The following is an 18327-nucleotide window of genomic DNA, read 5'->3' as shown; positions in this document are numbered from 1 at the left end:
GTGAGTTTGGGAGAGGGTGAGTTTGGGAGAGGGGTGGGTGTGGGAGAGGGAGATGTGTATGAGAGGGGTGAGTGAGGGAGAGGGAGATGTGTATGAAAGGGGTGAGTCTGGGAAAAGGGTGAGTGTGGGAGAGGGGTGAGTGTGGGAGAGGGGTCAGTGTGGGAGAGGGGTGAGTGTGGGAGACGGGTGAGTGTGGGAGAGGGGTGGGTGTGGGAGAGGGGTGAGTGTGGGAGAGGGAGATGTGTGGGAGAGGGGTGATTATGGGAGAGGGAGATATGTGGGTGAGGGGTGAGTGTGGGAGAGGGGTGGGTGTGGGAGACGGGTGAGTGTGGGTGAGGAGTGGGTGTGGAAGAGGGTTGTGTGTGAAAGAGGGAGATGTGTGGGACAGGGAGATGTGTGGGAGAAGGAGATGTGCTTGGAAGTGGGGAGGTGGAGAGACTGTGGAGATAAATCTGAGTTAACTCTTTCCTAGAATTTTACATTCCGTTTAACGGAACGCCCCAGGTTTTGGTATTTGGTTTGCTGGAAGTGGAGTCACAGGTAGACGGGGCGGTGAAGGCGGCGTTTGACATGCCCGCCATCGTCGGACAGGGCACCGGCTACAGGAGACGGGATCTCAGGCCGCGATTGTACATGTCGTCGGCGAGGCCGCCGCACTTGGAGAACCTGCGCCCGGGTTTGGCCGCCGTCCTTTCGGAAAGATGCCACTGAGCTGGAAAGAGGGCAGAGGGAGATTTACGAGGATGTCGCGGGACTGGAGGGTCTGAGTTACAGAGAGAGGTCGGGCAGGTTGGGAATTTATTCCCTGGAGCGTCGGGGTGACCTTGGAGAGGTGTATAAAACCACGAGGGGCACAGATAGGGTGAATGAACACGGACTGTTTCCCCGAGGTCGGGGAATCAAGATCCAGCGGGCAGAAGTTTAAGGTGAGAGGAGAAAGGAGATTTCACAGGGGACTTGAGGGGAAACTTTTCACCCAGAGGGTGGTCCGTTTGTGGAACGAGCTGCCGGAGGAAGCGGTCGAGGGAGGGAGAGTGGAGAGGAGACGCTATAACAGAGGGGAGGGATGGTTCGGAGGGAGTTCAGCAGGAGAGATAGAGGCAAGGAGAGAGGGAGGGCTACCACCAGGGGAGAAAGCGGCGCGGTACAGGGCGAAGGCCGGGTGGAGATATCTGTAGTTGGGGGCATGAGGGCTGGCAGGGGAAGATGCGGGCGGACATTCAGCGAGTACAGGATGACGGCGGGAGTGCGGGCGAGAGCGCAGATCACATTCGCAACCAGACAGGCGATGGTCTGCCGTGGAGAAAGGGGGATAGAGAGAGAGAGAGGGGGGGGAGAGAGAGAGTGAGTGAGAGAGAGAGAGAGAGAGAGAGAGAGAGAGAAATGGCAAAGAGACAGGGAGAAGGGGGAGGTGAGACAGAGTAGAAAGGGTGAGACGAAGAGAGGGGAAGATAGAAAGATAGATAGATAACACAAAATAATAATCTGCAGATGCTACGGTCAAAGCAACACTCAGAACACGCTGGAGGAACTCAGCGGGTCGGGCAGCATCCGTGGAAACCATGAGTCGACGTTTCGGGCCGGAACCCTTCGTCAGGACTGTAGAGGGAAGGGGCAGAGGCCCTATAACGAAGGGGGGGGGGGGCGGAAGGAGAAGGCTGGTAGGTTCAGGTGAAAAACCAGTAAGGGGAAAGATAAAGGGGTGGGGGACAGGAAGCAGGGAGGTGATAGGCGGAAAGGTGAAGAAGGAATAGGGGAAAACACAATGGGTAGTAGACGGAGGCGGAATCATGAGGGAGGTGATAGGCAGCTGGGGTAGGGGGCAGAGTGACATAGGGATAGGGGAAGGGAGGGGGAGGGAATTACCGGAGGTTGGAGAATTCTATGTTCATACCAAGGGGCTGGAGACTACCGAGACGGTATATGAGGTGTTGCTCCTCCAGCCTGAGTTTAGCCTCATCAAGAAAGACAGATAATTTTGAAATGGAAGTGAGAGTGGACAGACAAAGCGGAAAGGGAAAGCACTGAGACAGGGGCGAGAAAGAGAGAGTGTGTGTGGACAGAGAGGGAGAGAAGTTGAAAAGGGATAAGGCAAGAGACAGAGAGAGAGAGTGAGAGGGAAGAGGGGGAGAAGAGGGGGGGGTAAGAAACAGACAGGATGGAGGAAGAGAGGGGGATGGGGAGACAGTGATAGGGCGGAGACAGAGAGAGGGGTGAAAGTGGAGAGGGGTGACAGAGAATGTGGAAAGGGAGGGGGGAAGAAAGGGGGAGAGCTAGAGATGGGAGGGGGTTAAGTGGAAGGAGCGGGAGAAGGGAGAGTGAGGGGGGAGGGGCGGGAGAGAGTAGCAGGGAGAGAGAGATGGGTGGGAGAAGGGTGTGAAAGAGGGAGGGAGAGGGGAGGGAGAGAGGAGGGAGAAAGAACGTAGAAGAGGAGTGGAGGAGAGACAGAGAGAATTGTGGAAAGGGAGAGCGGCGAGCGAGAGCAGAGAGAAGGAAAGATTGGGAGAAAGCGGGAGGGGGAGAGACAGAGAGGGGGAGAGAGGGGGCTGGGGTGGAGAGAGAGAGGAAGTGGAAAGGAAGAGCAGCGAGAGAGAGAGAGTGGTCGAAAGGGAGAGGGTGTAAGGGCAGAGAGCAAGACAGAGAGTGGAAGGGGAAAGGGGAGGGAGACAGAGAGAGACAGAAGGTAGAAAGAGAGAGTGAGGAGGGATAGAGAGAGGGAGAACTATGGGGGGAGATGAAGGTGATTGAGAAAGGTGTGCATATGAGAGAGAGAGAGAGAGAGAGAGAGAGTTGAGAGACGGGGAGAGACAGAGAAAGTGATGGAGAGAGTGTGAAAGTCAGAAGGGAGAGGGGTTAGGGAGGGTGTGGGGAAGTGGAATGGGAGAGGGGAGGAGGAAGGTGGAAATGGAGAGGGAGGTGAGTGAAAGTGGGAAGTGAGAGGGAGGAGGGATGGAGAGAAGATACGAGGGAAAATGAGAGAGGAAAGGAAGAGGAGAATAGAGCGAGGGCAGAGAGACAGAGAGGAAACGGAGAGGGTGAGAGGCAGAGAGACAGTGGGTGAGTGAGAGAGAGGGAGAAAATGGAAAGGGAGAGAGGGAGTCAGAGAGGGGCAAGCAGTGAGAAGGAGAGACAGGGCAAGAGGTGAGAGAGAGAGGCGGAGAGGGAGAAGGAGGAGAGACAGCGAGTGGGACAGATGGAGAAAGAAACTGGAATGGGAGAGGGGCGAGTGACGGGGCTGCATCCTGACACCTGCATCACTGTCTGGTATTGGGGGGAAGAGCTTCTGCACAGGACCGAAAGAAGCTCAAAGGGTTGTGAATTTAGTCGGCTCCATCTTGGGTACTACACTAAAAATTACCCAAGAAATCTTCAGGGAGCGGTGGCTCAGAAAGGCAGCGTCCATTATTAAATGCCCCCAGCACCCAGGGCATGACCTTTTCTCACTGTTACCATCAGGTAGGAGGTACAGAAGCCTGAAGGCACACACTCAGCGATTCAGGAACAGATTCGTCCCCTCTGACATCCGATTCCTAAATGGACATTGAACCCTTGGCCACTACCTCACTTTTAAAAAAATATATAGTATTACTGTTCTTTTTGCACGATTTTAATCTATTCGATATTCGTATACTGTAATTGAATTGCTTATTTATTATTATTATTATTATTTTCTTTTCTTCTAATTGAACTTCTGCTGCTGTTAACAAATTTCACGACACATGCTGGTGATATTAAACCCGATTCTGATTCTGACAGAGGGAGCATGTGAACACTGACGGCAGTCCCAGCCTCGTCCAGGTGGGGTCGCCACTGAGACGTATATTTCACGGGACTGGGCGGCGGCATGAAAACAGTCTGTGCCTTTAATCCGTCTACCAGACCAGACAATTCCTCACACTATCGCGCATCTGCGACATCTTTGTCCTGTTCCCTAATCTGTCCATCTCGCTTCAGGAATGAGAACAGTGGAGGGAACAGGAGGGAGCAGCCAGAGAGTAGCAAACCCGTGAATGTTCTGCCACAGACTGCGGTGCAGGCCGAGTCCGTGGGTATATTTACGGCGGGAGTGGACTGTCTCCTGATCGGTCAGGGCATCAAAGGATATGGTGAGAAGGCGGGTGCATGGGTTGAGTGGGATCCGGGACTCGATGGGCTGAATGGTGATTGATGCTGATCCATCGAGATTCCTCATTGATCGATCAGCAGTGGAAAGGGTGAGCAGTTTCATTTTCCTGGGGTGTCAACATCTCCGAGGACCTATCCTGGGCCCTGACATGCCGATGCAGTTACAAAGAAGGTCTTTTAAGAGACTCCTGGATAGGTACATGGAGCTGAGAAAAATAGAGGGTTACGGGTAACCCGAGGTAATCTCTAAAGTAAGTCCATGTTTGGCACGGTATTGCGGGCCGAACAGCCTGTATGTGCTGTAGATTTTCTATGTTTCTAAATCCCAGCAGCCATTAGATTTATATTTTGAGGAACCCAGGGACACCACCAAAGAACATCGGACGCCCAAACGCCAATCCCTGCAACTTCCTCACATCCATGTGTCTATTCAAACGTCTCTAAAAAACCTCTAATATATTTGCCTCCACCAGCAGACCATGCAGCGCTGTCCAGGTATCCACCACACTCTGAGTAAAAAACTTACCCCTCACATCCCCCTTGAACCTATACCCTCGCACCTTCAATGCCTGTACTCTGGAATTATATATTTCAACACTGGGAAACAGATACTCTCTGACCACTCTATCTTTGCCTCTCATAATCTTGTAAGCCTCTATTAGATCTCCCCTCAGCCTCCGGCGCTCCGCAGAAAACAACCCAAGTTTATTCAGCCTCTCGCTGGAGCGCATGGCCTCTAAACCAGGTGACATCCTGGTGAACCCCTTCTGCACCCGCTCCGAAGCCCAACACCCTTCCTGTAGCGGGGCGACCAGAACTGCACGCAGATATCCAGATGTGGCCCGACCAGAGTTTGATAAAGTTGCAACATAACGTCCTGACTTTTGAACTGAAAGCCTCGTCTAATAAAAACAAGCATTCCATAAGCCAAGTAAATTTCTACAGATCTCCCGTGGAGAGCGTTCTGATCGGTCGCACCGCCTTCTCGTCCGGAGAGTGGGGCCACTGTACAAGATCAGAAAAAGCTGCAGTAGGTTGCAATCCCATCCCGCTCCACCAGGCGGCACCAGCATCCGCAGCGTCCGGGACATCTTCAAAAGGCAATGCCTTAAAAAGGCAGCGACCATCATTAAGGACCCCATCACCCAGGACATGCCCTCTTCTCATTACTACCATCGGGAAGGAGGTACAGCAGCCTGATGGCACACACTTAACGATTCAGGAGCAGCTGCTTCCCTTCCGCCATCCGATTTCTGAATGGACACTGAACCCATGAACTGAGCCTCACGTTTTTTTTTGTACTGTTAATTTTATTTAATTCTGAAATTCCTCACGCTTTACTTCAACAGAGTGACGAAGATAGGGAGGAAAAGGGGTTCGGAGAGAGAGAGGGGAGAGTGAGAAATGAGTAAGAGGTGGAGGGAAGAGGGAGGAGGCGGGATTTGAGGGAGATGGGGTGAGAGGGATAGGGAGGATGAGGGGGTTGAGAGAGAGGGAGGGTAGAGTGAGAAATGAGTAAGAAGTGGAGGGAAGAGGGAGGAGGTGGGATTTGAGTGAGATGAGGTGAGGGAATGGGGAGGGTGAGGAGGACAGTGAGAGGGGAGCTGGTGGTCAGAAAATGGGTGAGGGGTGGAGGGAAGGGAGAGGAGGGAAGATTAAGGGACATGACCGCCGACAGCTCTGAAGATCTACCCTGTGCCCACAACATCAAACGCACGACAGCGGCTATATATCTCCTGAGGAGATTGAGGAGACTGGACATGACACCGAAAACTCCGGCAATTCTTCGACAGATGTACCGTGGAGAACGTTCTCTCCGGTTCTCACGCAAACTCGCTGTCACACCCTGTGCCCTTGAGTGTCCGGGGAAAAATCCCGTCACTTATCTGTTGGTTTTCACGCTCCCGACTCGCGATCTCGACCCCGGTGTGATTCCAGCCGCGGCTGGAAATCCCTAGCAGTCTCCATGAGCTCGGAGGCGAGTGCGGGGAGGTGGAAGCTGGAAGAGGAGGGAGTTTCGACTGTGTGTGTGTGTGTGTGTGTGTGTGTCCGTGTGTGTGTTTGTGTGTGTGTGTGTGTGTGTGTGTATGTGTGTGTGTGTGTGTGTCTGTCTGTCTGTCTGTCTGTCACGGGACAGGCCGAGTCTCCGAGCGGGATGATTTCCACATTACGACCTGATACGGAAAACCAATGCCAAGGAAGGGAGAAGTCTATAGACTGTGGTGGATGCAGCCCGGAGAATCAGCGGGAAATCTCACACCTCCACTGAGAACATTTACACGGAGTGCTGCCACAGGAAATAAATATTCATCAAGGACCCCCACCGTACAATCCACGCACTCTTCTCGCCACCTCAATCAGACAGGAGGTACAGGAGATTTAGGTTCCACAACATATTCATATTCTTATTCTTATTGTTTAATTTTCACCGCTAGTCTCTTTTTGCATATTGGGTGTTACCCTGACTGTGCGTACATATAGCTTTCATCAATTCAGACTTATTGCTTTACTTTCCTGTAAATGCCTGCATGAAAATCAATCTCAAGTTAGTGTGTGGTGACATTGGTACTTTGATGATGCATTGACTTTGCCTTTGTCTTTGACTATATCCACTAGGGTCTGTATGCACGGTCTTCCTCCTACAGTCGTGGTGTGGACTCCAGATTGATGTTGTCCGACGTCACAGCTTCATTTAATCGTTAACTTGCGTCAAATTTACCTCTTAATGTTTCATTATGCAATTCTGGGGAAAGTTCGTACTGCTTGTAGAGGAATCGGGACTGTTCAAAGGCACAGAAGGTTACATGCAGTTCTTCCTTCGGCCATTAGATGGCAGCGTTCCGGCTGCTCTTCTGATTCTAACGTCTTGTTCATATATTTATGATTTTACCTTTCTCATTCTTGAGAGAACCATGGCGCAGTGCCTGTCCCCATATATTGCCTTAAATGGTCCTCTGTAGTTCGGAGTTTAACTATTGAACACGTCAGGTTGAAGAGTATCAGAAATTACAAAACAATATCTGATGCAGTGTTAAGTCTAATACAATATCCAGTAGAACGCATTTCTCCATGTTCACCCAGCAGGCGAATCAGCTGTTCTGTTCTTTGTAGTTTCGCCATGAACTTAATGGGTCCCAGGGAGTAATTTCCTTGGCTGTTTATTCCTATTTTTCCTTCTCTGTTTTTAACTGTGAATAAACCATTGTATTGCTATGGGGATCGTACTGGCTATAAAACAAATGGAATGCGTTGACTCCGCAGTTTATTCCGAGAGGCTGCTCGCATCATTAGGGGAAAGTTCACTCCTGGTGGAAGATGTGGACAGTGTGTTTCGGTGTGGAGAGGATATTGTACGTGATCATCGCCGTCACTGGAGTTTCTGGTGAGTGAGCGCAGCACTTCCAGTTGTGTGAAACTTTGTCTGAATTTGTAATGGCAACAAATAAAAGACAGAATAATTAAACAACAGCAACGCAAGTACTTCTGGTTCCGATTTAAAGAAAGAGAACGCAACAAATTACCAGTAATGATCTGGAATGAAGGTGCCGAAGAAAACCAGGAATAAATGGGGAAAGTACATTAATTAAAATGCTGAAGCAGGTAAAGTGAAAACAGTTACACCGCCGGGAGCTGGATAAAATGTACCTTGAGTGGGCAATGCTGTCGTGTGGACGTTGTACGAGATGTTTGTCATCTTCGCAAAGTCTCAGAAGTTTTAATTAGCAAAACATTTCAAATATATCAAGTGCTGGTGAACACAGCGTACTTAAAGAAACTGTCAAGGGCAAAATGAACTGTCTAGTCCACCAGCAATAACAGGAAAGATTATCCAATCCCCTATAAAGTATGAAATAATAAGTATTATCTCCGATAAATTCCCCCGTGGAACAGACAGAGATGTGCGAGTTTGCGTTGAGCAATCGTTGTCAGACAAAAAATACAGATATTGGCAATAAATTATTCCTTTTTTAGGGTAGATGTGTGGTGCCGCACAGAATGGAAACCCGTCTGTCATGATACAGACTGTATCGATTATGTCGATTATTTTTTTCTGGCGTTCCCGGTGAGGTGAAATTGGGCGATGTGGGGAATTACGTGGACGTTTTTTTCTGACGTTCCAGGCGAGGTGAAATTGGGCGATTTGGATATTATGAGGACGCCAGGATGATCCAGTGCAATTTAGTGAATCGCGATGTGTGCGAAAATTCATGGCAATTAAAAAAATAACGTGGATAAATGCAGTGCATGGGGAAAACTAAAAACGAAGTGCTACCAAAATAGCGATTTGCATAATATATTGGAAATTCCTCGTGTGCCAATTCTCAGGTCATCTGGAACACTGTTCACTGTTCAGGTGTAAATTGGGCAACCGTTAAAGTCAGAGATGGTCAGTTGATATTCTTAGCAAGTAACATTTATCCCACTGTCAAAGTAATGTTTTGCTACTCCAACTTCGCACGACGTTATGAGGCAAAAATTGCTGTATCACGTGCAACTTGCGCTCCTTGCTTAAGAAATGCCTACTCGCAATAGAGGAATGTTCACCATCTTGGCTTCTGACTGTGACGGGGATTGGATTAAGTCGACTGAACGCTCTGTCACCAAGCTGCTCCATTCAAACAATGAGCTGTGCATTCATTCACACTGAGCAAGATAAAAGATTTGCAAATATTGCAGATAATCTCCATCTGAATTTACATGGTCGGAACAACATTGCGGGCCGAAGGTTCTGTAATGCGCTGTAGATTTCTAGGACTCCATGATTGACTGTCTGGGTGCAGGGAATATGTATCCTGCACCGTGCAGTCGAGGCCGATGAGGCAAAATTTCAGAAGAATAAATACACTGCTCACGACGGATATCAGACGAAATTCTTTAATGCTCGTGATTGGTGAATCATTGGATTCCGACAGCTGTGAATCTGAGGTTAACAGTAACTCAACCGTAGCCTTGATGTATAGTGGAGGGCGATTAAGTTGGGGGTGCCTGATTGCGAATCATAATTTTTATGTTATTCCGTTCTCTTTCTCCAGTGAATTTAGTGGCGATTGTCATCCTGACCCGGGGAAAGTGCGGTCTCTCCTTCTGCACCACACGGTACCCGGTGGGAATGGCAGCGGCGGATCTACTGGTCATTATCACTGAGGTCGTTTTGTATCAACTCAATAATCATTATTTTCCCGTTTGTTTCCTGAACGTCACCTCTGTGTGCACTGTTCTCCGTGTCCTGTCCCGCGTTGTAGTGAACTGTTCCGTCTGGTTCACCGTCACTTTCACCTCCGATCGGTTTGTTGCCATTTGCTGTCAGAAACTGAAAACAAAGTACTGCCCGGGGAGAGCGGCGGCCGTGGTTCCAGCGCCATCTAGCGGTCTGTTCTGTCCACTCAGCTTCACTCACTTCAGAGATCATTAACAATGTACCATTTCTGAGGGGGTGGGGTTTGTTCTGCAATGGACAATTCTTGCTAGGGTCATTCTTGATTGCGGAGACTTCGGTTTTATGCACTGAGACGGGTTTATTGATGACAAAATTGTTCGAAATGGGTTTGACTGGGTTGGTATGAGTTGTGGCGCTGCCTTGATTAATGAAGCTCGGGTTGTTTCGCCTCTTCGCCTCCCTGCACACAAACCGACTAAAATACTGAAAGGGAGGGAATCGACCACCGTTCTCTTCCTTGTACTCTGAGCTCATAGACACCAATCTTTCCTGCAGCCCAAATGGGAGCTTGTCCACAATTGGTCCAACTCCGCGTGAGGTATCCAGATGCGACACCCAGTTAAATACCGGTCTTCCTCAGCACCTTGAATCTCCACGAGTAAATCTCCGAGTTCTCGTAATTTAGTGTGGTCCTTGGCTGATACCCTAGCAAAATTGTCCAGCCGTTGAAATAACGCCCTCTCAATATTTTCAGGAGCCGCATAGCCCTCCCGCAGTCTCTCCCATGCTTTGTGTAAGGCTAGCTTTGGGTTGCTGACGGACACTGAGCGTATGCGTTTCACCTGTTCACCTGATTCCTTTCCCAGCCATTTAGTCATAAGGTCCAACTCTTGGGTTGCTGTGAGCTGGACTCCACCGCTGGCACTGGTGAATGAGGAGTACCACGCACGGTAATTTTCAGCCTTATCGTCAAACTGGTACTGTCCTGAATTGACGAGGTCTCGTCGCGCTAAATACTGTGCCAAGGGTCCTGCTGCAGGTGGTGTGCTAGCCGGGGGAATATGTTGGGGGACATATGACTGAGCGTGGACGTTCATGATGGGATTTGATGTTCTGACTTCAGCCTTTCTCTCTGATCTCGGTGGATCTGGTAAGTTTGGTGTCGGGAAGAATTCGTAGTCAGCCCTTTCATACTGTGAGTTGTCTTCCCCAGGTGGACGCAATGCAACGAAGCTTCCCTGTGATTCCACACGAGATGGGACGCCAACAGGCAAGTATGGAGAGGGAGAATGAATCTGCAGGTCAATTTGAGATTGGACATATTCGCTGGTGCTTTACAATTCGGCCCTTTCTGACACAGATTTTCCTGCTTCGTCTAGAACGTGCATTTCACCGCATCAGCTTCTCGTTGTAGCGTCCGCACTTCTAACTCTGTATCTATCCTTGCCTTTTCCAACTGGTTCTCCGCTTCTCCGGCAGCTTTTTCCATTTTCAGTTTTGCTTCTTGGTTAGTGTATGACGCTCGCACCTTGGCGGCTTCTGCTTCAGCTCCTGCGAGGGCAGCCACACTTGTCCACGTCCGACTGCTCTCGGCGCTGAGTGCAAGCGACTCGGTGCCTGATCGCGAAGCCATCGTACCACTTGTCGAAACATCTAATGATTCCGCCTTTTCACTGTAGTGTTCTCCTGCAGTGTGTTAAAACTCCGACTAAACACCAAGTTAAACCGGAGCCAATGAAGACAGAGTCGTAGTAAGGTTAACCATTTACTGTTCACTCTTCCACAGTAACGTCGGATGGTGAAAACTGATGATAAAAAATACAAACATACACAGCGTCTGTTTCATTCTGGAGACCACCCGCGCTCTCTCCTTTTAGCGAGGGTCTCCGGCCGCCCCGGGTCGGGGAGCGACGGGGGGTCGCGTCAAACCGCCGCCGGGACCGAGCCCACCCCGCGTTTGAAATTGAAAAGCCTACACGCGCGCCATCCGAACCGCCGCTTCCTTGACAGAAACGGCGTGAATATTTTTACTTGCAACACTTTCACAGGGACTTACGGCGTTGCTTCTGTAATGTTTCTGTGTGGGTGGACACGGAGCTGTTCACCATCACGCTGCACGCATGGCGCCCACCTTCACACCTCCTCCGGACCGGAAGTTACACACGACCCGGCGAAACCGGAGGTGACGTCATCACACGCCGCGATATACCATAGACAATGAATTTACCTTTGTTATACTGTAACTTCATTATCAACCTTTAACTTTAACTAGAAAATAGTTACAAACAAATCATTTAAAGCGCAGCTCCAACAAAGTCAAATAAATGCCTTAAGGGCAACGCAGTAGTATTAATCTAAGTGGGTCTGAGTGTAAATAGACTTTTCTAAAGTTGTCATTTCAGTTCTTATTTATCTTTGTGTATTTTACTGATTGAAATGGAAGAAAGATATATTCATAAAAAGTCAATGTCAGTATTGACGAAAGTGTATTGTTTTGTTGTATTTGTTAACTATTGAGCTCTGTTTAGCAGGATTTTTTAAGGCTTGAACTAAATTTTGTCAAAGGTTTTCCCTATTTCGCACTACTTTCTATTTTCTTTGCTTGCTGATATTCCAGATATGTGGGTATCAAGAGTCCCGATGAAGGGTCTTGGTCCGAAATGTTGATTCCCATCCATAGATGCTGCCTGACATGCTGAAGTGAGAGGATGTGAAATGTCAGAGAGGAAGAGAGGGAGTGGGAGGAAGGGGTGAGGGGGAGATTTGTTCACCGGAAGGAGAAATCGATATTCATGTCATCAGGTTGGAGGAGGGGGGGGGGGTACTCGGACGGAATACAAGGTGCTGATCCTGGACTCTGAGCGTGGCCTCATTTTAGCACAAGAGGAGGCGATGAGTTGACACGTCGGAACGGGAATAGGAATCGGAATGAAAATGTTTGAACACCGGAAGTACCGCTCGGAGTGGATAGTTCAAAGGTTAATTTACTATCAAAGCAGGTATTTATGAACAACTGAGTTTTAATTCTCCTCCACAGAGTCACGAAACAAAGAAAGAACATGAAAGACGTCCAGAGAGAAAAATCAAACTCCCACCCCACCCCCCGCATCAAAAAGAACGGCATCCCGATCATCAACCCCCAAAACCCACCCCTCCCGCACAAAAGGGAACAATAACATCGACCCCCCCAAATAAAAACAACCCTACCCCGCACAACTGCGGAGGATCTGGTGTCACCAGTGTCGAGGTGGCCGCATCGGGAGCAGCGGACACAACGGGCGACCCCGGAAGATTCACAGGTGAAGTGTCGCCTCACCTGGAAGGATGTTTGGACAACGGAGAGAGTTCGGCCGTCCGGCCCTTTCACTGTGACACCCCGAACTCCACATCAAATCCGTCCACACGAATCTGGGTGAACTTTAATGACCAATAAATATAATTCCTCTCAGCGATCAGCTGTCTGAGTGATTCCCTGACTCTGAGAGGAAGGGGTGTCTATGATCCACATTGTCGGGGTGTTGAGTTTACCAGGAGACAGAGACTGCAGGGACGGGAGGTTTTCTGTTGACTAATACACTGTGTGTGGACCCCGCTGGCAATTCTGGTGTTGTGACCCGAATGGAGACAAACACCACGCTGCCCACTCCACCAACAACACGGCACAGCCGGACACATAACAGGGGACTTTACATCTCACAACACTGGATTCAGTGATGAAACCCGGGATTAATGTTGTTGTCCCACTGAAATCATCAGAAACGTCCATTCAGGTGTTTTTAAATACCAGCGCTCCCCCACAGGTGACGTCACACAGGCGCACCCACGCGCCTGACGTCACACAGGGGTCCCACACACCGGGATCTGCCCTCACGTGCGCGGTGTGTTACGTCACCCACGCGCTGGAGAGCTCGAGCTTTGTCGGTTTAACGGCTGGGCTACTAATCACGTGACCAGCCCCACCCCACCGCTGTCAACAGAGGATCCAAGAGCTGCGGTACTCCCATTGGTGCGCAGCGATGTCAATCATTGCTTCCAACCAATAGCGGAGGCGGACCAGCCGAGAGGGCGTTACCCCGCTGACACCGTCTCCCGAACTTTCCGTCACGGCGGGACAACCGTCAAAGTAAATGTCCGCTTTCTGATTTATTTCCATTTCCCTCCGAGGGAAGTTGGGACGTTTGTGAAGCGTCTCCTGCGGCCGGAGTCTGATGTGTCGCTGAGAGGTAGGAGGAGACCGCTCGGCCCGTCGGTTTGATGCCGGTTCCCCGGGGAGGGAGAGGGGGATTTTATTGAAAGGATGAAGACGGTGAGAGAGGGGGCGGACAGGATGTTTGTCCCGGTGGGGACAGGAGGGGCTCATCTGTGGAAATGTCTGAGCCCACGGTGGTGGCGAGCAGAGGGATTCACCACATTGGGGGGCAAACACCGGCAGACTGTTGCCCTGCAAGCGGGGCCAATGGTCCGGGCAAAGTGACAATTATTTGTGTTTTGTTGAGACTGTACCTGGAATATGGTGTAAAATCCCGCTCCCCACACTAACACGGGTCATACAGACCAAAGAACAAACTGCCGGAGGAACTCAGTGGGTCGGGCAGCATCTGTGGAGGGAAATGGACCGTCAACATTTCGGGCCGAGACCCTCCCTCTGGACTGAGAGTGGACGGGAAATAGTCAGAGAAAAGAGGTGAGGGGTGGGGATGGGGCAAGAGCTGGGGAGTGAGAGGTGGATCCAGGTGAGGGGGAGGTGGGAAGGTGGAAATAGTGACGGGGGTGGGAGGTGAGTGGTTGGGGCAACATGGGGCTGCAGAAGATGGAAATTAATTCCATAGAGGATTAACAAAGAGGTTAGAGAGTATTTGTTATGGAGAGTGCAATGAAGATTCACCAGACTGATCCCTGGAGTGGTGGGGTCATCACATGAAGAAAGATCAAATGCGATAACCCTTTCATTTGGAGAATCGAGGACTGAGAGGTGAACACATTGAAATGCACAACATCATTACCGGTTGAACCAGAGATCCCAGTCTCTGAAAAAGGGGGTGGACTGTCCGGGACTGAGATGAGGGGAAATGTCTCCACTCCGAGGGTGGTGACTCTCTGTAAATCCCCACCACAGAGGGCGGTGAAGACTCAGTGATCGTCCTCACATAAAACAGAGGCCGGCAGATGTGTGGAGACCGAAGGAATCGAGGAAATGAGGATTGGGCAGAAACATGTGGCTGAGATGGGAGAACAGCCATCATCTTGTTGATGGTTAGAGGGGCTGAATGGCCACCTCCTGCTGTTTCTCACTTGATGTTTCAGTGTTCCTGTCCAGTGAGGCTGGAGAAATGTGAATAGAAATTAGTGTTTATACACATGGACGGATTTAAATGAAACCTGCACATTTCTGTTTTGGGTCTGAATTGTGTGTTGGACCGGGATGGGAATCAAGCCTGTGACTCTGTGACCTGGGGGTGGAGGGAAAGGGACAGGGATGATCTGGAGGGAAAAAGTAAAAATGTATCTGGTGTAAATATGGAATAATGTGGGAAATGCAGCAGATGGGTCGGGCAGCGTGTGAGGGTCGAGGAGCAGAGTGACCGGTTCAGGTGGCAGACCCTCTGCCCGTCACGCGATCCCATGTCCTGTTCACATTTTCCCGCAGATCTGCAGCATCTGCCGGTCACTTCTCTATGTGTATGTGTAGCTTCATCGTTCGCCCATTCAGACAAGGCACTGAGATCCGGATCTGTCATGTCCTCTCGTTGTGGGTGGACACTGTTTTTTCTGCAATATTTTCAGCCTGTTTCCATATAACCACATAACAATTACAGCATGGAAACAGGCCATCTCGGCCCTTCTAGTCCGTGCCGAATGCTTACTCTCACCTCGTCCCAGGCCTCAGATCATAACCACTGGGCTGAGGCCCGGGACTGGGCCTCATTCCAATGTTTTTACCAGCTGAAGTGCAGCCAATATTTCTGAATGTCTGACCCATTTATGTGAGAATTAGTCTTTTCTACTTATCTGAGCTTCTCGTAAATGTGTAGGTTTAGTTCAGCTTCACTCCAGAATTTCCAAAGCAACAACCCAGTCAGTCAAATAGCTCCACACAATTAAAATAGTTTACAGTCTTACATTTTTAAAATGTTTATGTTTTACTACTTACATAATTTAACTATTTAATATGTATATTCTTATTTTAAACCACAATGGTTAAAATCTATTGTTACAAATTAGGTTCTATTGCTGCTGCAGAGACAACGAATTACATGACATCTGCCGGTGCTATTAAACCTGATTCTGATAATTGGTCTGGGAGACCCACCACCGGTCACCTGATCCCAGTTACCGCAGATCGTAATGCGAGACTGAAGCCTTTTCTATTTATTTGCATTCCTCAGAAATGACAACAGTTAAGTTGCCCTCTGTGGTTCCAAAGCAGAAGCTCAGTCTGTCTAATATTTCCACACAATTAAAATGGGGAATTTGTTTATTCTTATCACGTACTGAGCTGCAGTGAAATTCTTGCCCGACCTACCATCCACACAGATCAATACATTACAACAGTACATTGAGCTGATATACGACAAAACAATAACTGTAACAAAGCATTATGGCTGCAGAGAAAGTGCAGTGCAGATAGACATATGGGGCAGGGTCACGTCAAGTTACATTGTGAGGTCGATTCCATTTTCTTGGACTGGAGACCATTAATTTGGCTTACAACCACAGACAGGAAGTTGTCCATAAGCCTGGTGGTATGCTGTTTAAGGCTTTTGTATCTCTTCCCTGATGGGGGATTGGGTTTGCGGCAATAATGTCCAAAGTTGTGGGCATCTTTGAGTACACGGCCTGCTTTCCCGAGGCAGGGGAAGTGTAGGAAGAGTCCACAGAGGGGAGGCTTCTTTCTTTGATGTTTCCAGATGAGACCAAAGTTTTCTGCAGTTCCTTGCAGTCATGGGCAGAGCTTTAGCCATACGAAGGCGTGAAGTATCGACAAGAAGCTCAGAGACCTCGGCCTTCACCGTGCCTTGTGCAGCTGGATCCTGGACTTGCTGTCAGGCTGGCAGGTGGTAAGAGTGGGCTCCATCACCTCTGTCTCTCTGACCCTCAGCACACAGGCCCCACAGGGTTGTCTCCTTGGCCCCCTCCTTTACTCTCTGTGCACCCATGACTGTGTCGCCACCCACAGCTCCAATCTGTTAATTAAAATTGCTGATGACACTACATTGATTGGCCTCATCCCAAATAATAACTATCAATCGATCAAATGCTTCCTGACAAGGCTCGGTCCAAACAAACTTTTCACCCTTCTTCAGGAGATTAGTCACAGGAAAAACGATATCAGCAAAGTTCTTACAGAACTTACGATAATATCCAACCATTCCCAGAAACCTTCTAAGAGCCTTCTTACCAGTCTGTCACAAAAACTGTGGGTCATCTGTCTAAGAAAAATAACAAGATGGCTTGAGTGGCGTAAATAGATTGAGGTGCTTTTATTTACAAATATAGTGGAGAAACAAAAACTTGGATGTCCACATCAAAACAAGAAGATTTTTTTTATATATATTCAGCTTGCAATTGTCACCTGTCTGGTTAACAGCCACCCTCAGACTAAACAAAAAAAAAAACAACCCAAAGCCTTGGTAACCCGAGGCTTATAACTGCTAAGCCAATCCCCCTAGACCAACCAAAAGCTAATTAACTCAATTATCTTCCATTTCACACAATCTGAAACTCTACAGCCAGTTCTCACAATAAACACATATACTTCATCACAGGATTCACCACTTCCTGGTTAAATAACTTGTATAAACCCCAAAACTTTACCACAAGATGAATAATTAGGTAACATATCCCTTGTCCCAGGTAAAGATGGTATCCTCCACCATCGGCACACCTGTGCAGGTTGCTGCTGCCTCTATATAAGACAGCTCTATGCAGCAGCTCTGTTTCAGACCCAGTGACTGTGGAGGAGAGAGACGTCAGATTATCATGACATTTCGGCAAAACACTTATTGGAAAGATGAATATGAATAAATTGACCTGAGATAATAAAACTGTGACAGTGTGTTTCTTTTTTTCATACCTATTATTGCTGGGGTTGAGTGTAAAATCGTGACTGTTGATTTATTGAGATGCGTTCACTCACCACAATAACAGAGGGGAATAATGTGTGTGGATTACCCTTTGAGTGTTTTACCGAGTGTGCCATGAGACGTCTGTAATCAGTGACGGGCCTTCGTCACACAGTCGGAATAGGAACTTCAGAAATTGCCTGGATTTTGCCTGCACAGGAGCCAACTTGCCTTGACCTACAACACAGCCAAGATAGATCACAGAGGCATGGCCAAATTCACTCTTAGCTAAGTCAACTGTAAGGTTGGCCCTGGAAAGCCTGTCAAACAGCTTTTCTACTACAGAGATATGCTCTTCCCAAGTGTCACTCCCTGTGACTAAGTCATCATTATAGGCATCTGTGTGTCCTAACCCTCAAATTACAGAATCAATCATTCTCTGGAATGTTCCTGAAGCATATTTCATTCCAAATGGTGAAACATTGTATTCATACAACCCAGAAGGTGTAACAAATGCAGAAATTTCTCTACCTCAGTCCGTCAATGGAACACACCAATACCCTTTCAACAGATCAATCTTTGTAAGAAATTACCTTTTCCAACCTTATCGATGCAATCAACCACCCTAGGAATAGAATAGGCATCTGTTTTTGTTACTGCATTTACCTTCCTATAATCAGTGCAAAATCTAACACTACCATCAGGTTTGGGCACAATGACGCAAGGTGAGCTCCAATCTGATGTTGAAGGCCTAATAATACCATTTTCAGCATATATTCAATTTCTTGCTCGGCCAATTTACACTTCTCTACATTCATGTGATATGGGTGTTGTTTAATCGGTTTGGCTTGACCAATATCTACGTCATGTACTGCAACCGTGGTTTACTTGGGAACATCGGGAAATAAATCTTTAAACTTCAGAATTAATTCCTTCAGCTGTTGTTGTTGCTTTGGCTGCAGATGAGCCAACTTGTTGTCA

General features: G+C 48.6%; 1 long non-coding RNA gene across 1 annotated transcript in view; it reads left to right on the top strand.

The window, feature by feature from the left end:
* The window catches only part of LOC134341479 (uncharacterized), a 35724-nt gene extending 22989 nt beyond the window's left edge, over positions 1-12735 (top strand). Inside the window, exon 2 of the long non-coding RNA XR_010016771.1 lies at positions 12575-12735. This is a non-coding gene — a long non-coding RNA (uncharacterized LOC134341479). The remainder of the gene's footprint in view (positions 1-12574) is intronic.
* The last annotated feature ends 5592 nt before the right edge of the window (positions 12736-18327 follow it).

The sequence above is a fragment of the Mobula hypostoma genome, unplaced genomic scaffold (assembly GCF_963921235.1).
Source record: "Mobula hypostoma unplaced genomic scaffold, sMobHyp1.1 scaffold_69, whole genome shotgun sequence".
In the NCBI taxonomy this organism is placed as follows: domain Eukaryota; kingdom Metazoa; phylum Chordata; class Chondrichthyes; order Myliobatiformes; family Myliobatidae; genus Mobula; species Mobula hypostoma.
The sequence above is the reverse complement of the archived record's forward strand: the minus strand, read 5'-3'. Positions and strand labels throughout refer to the sequence as shown.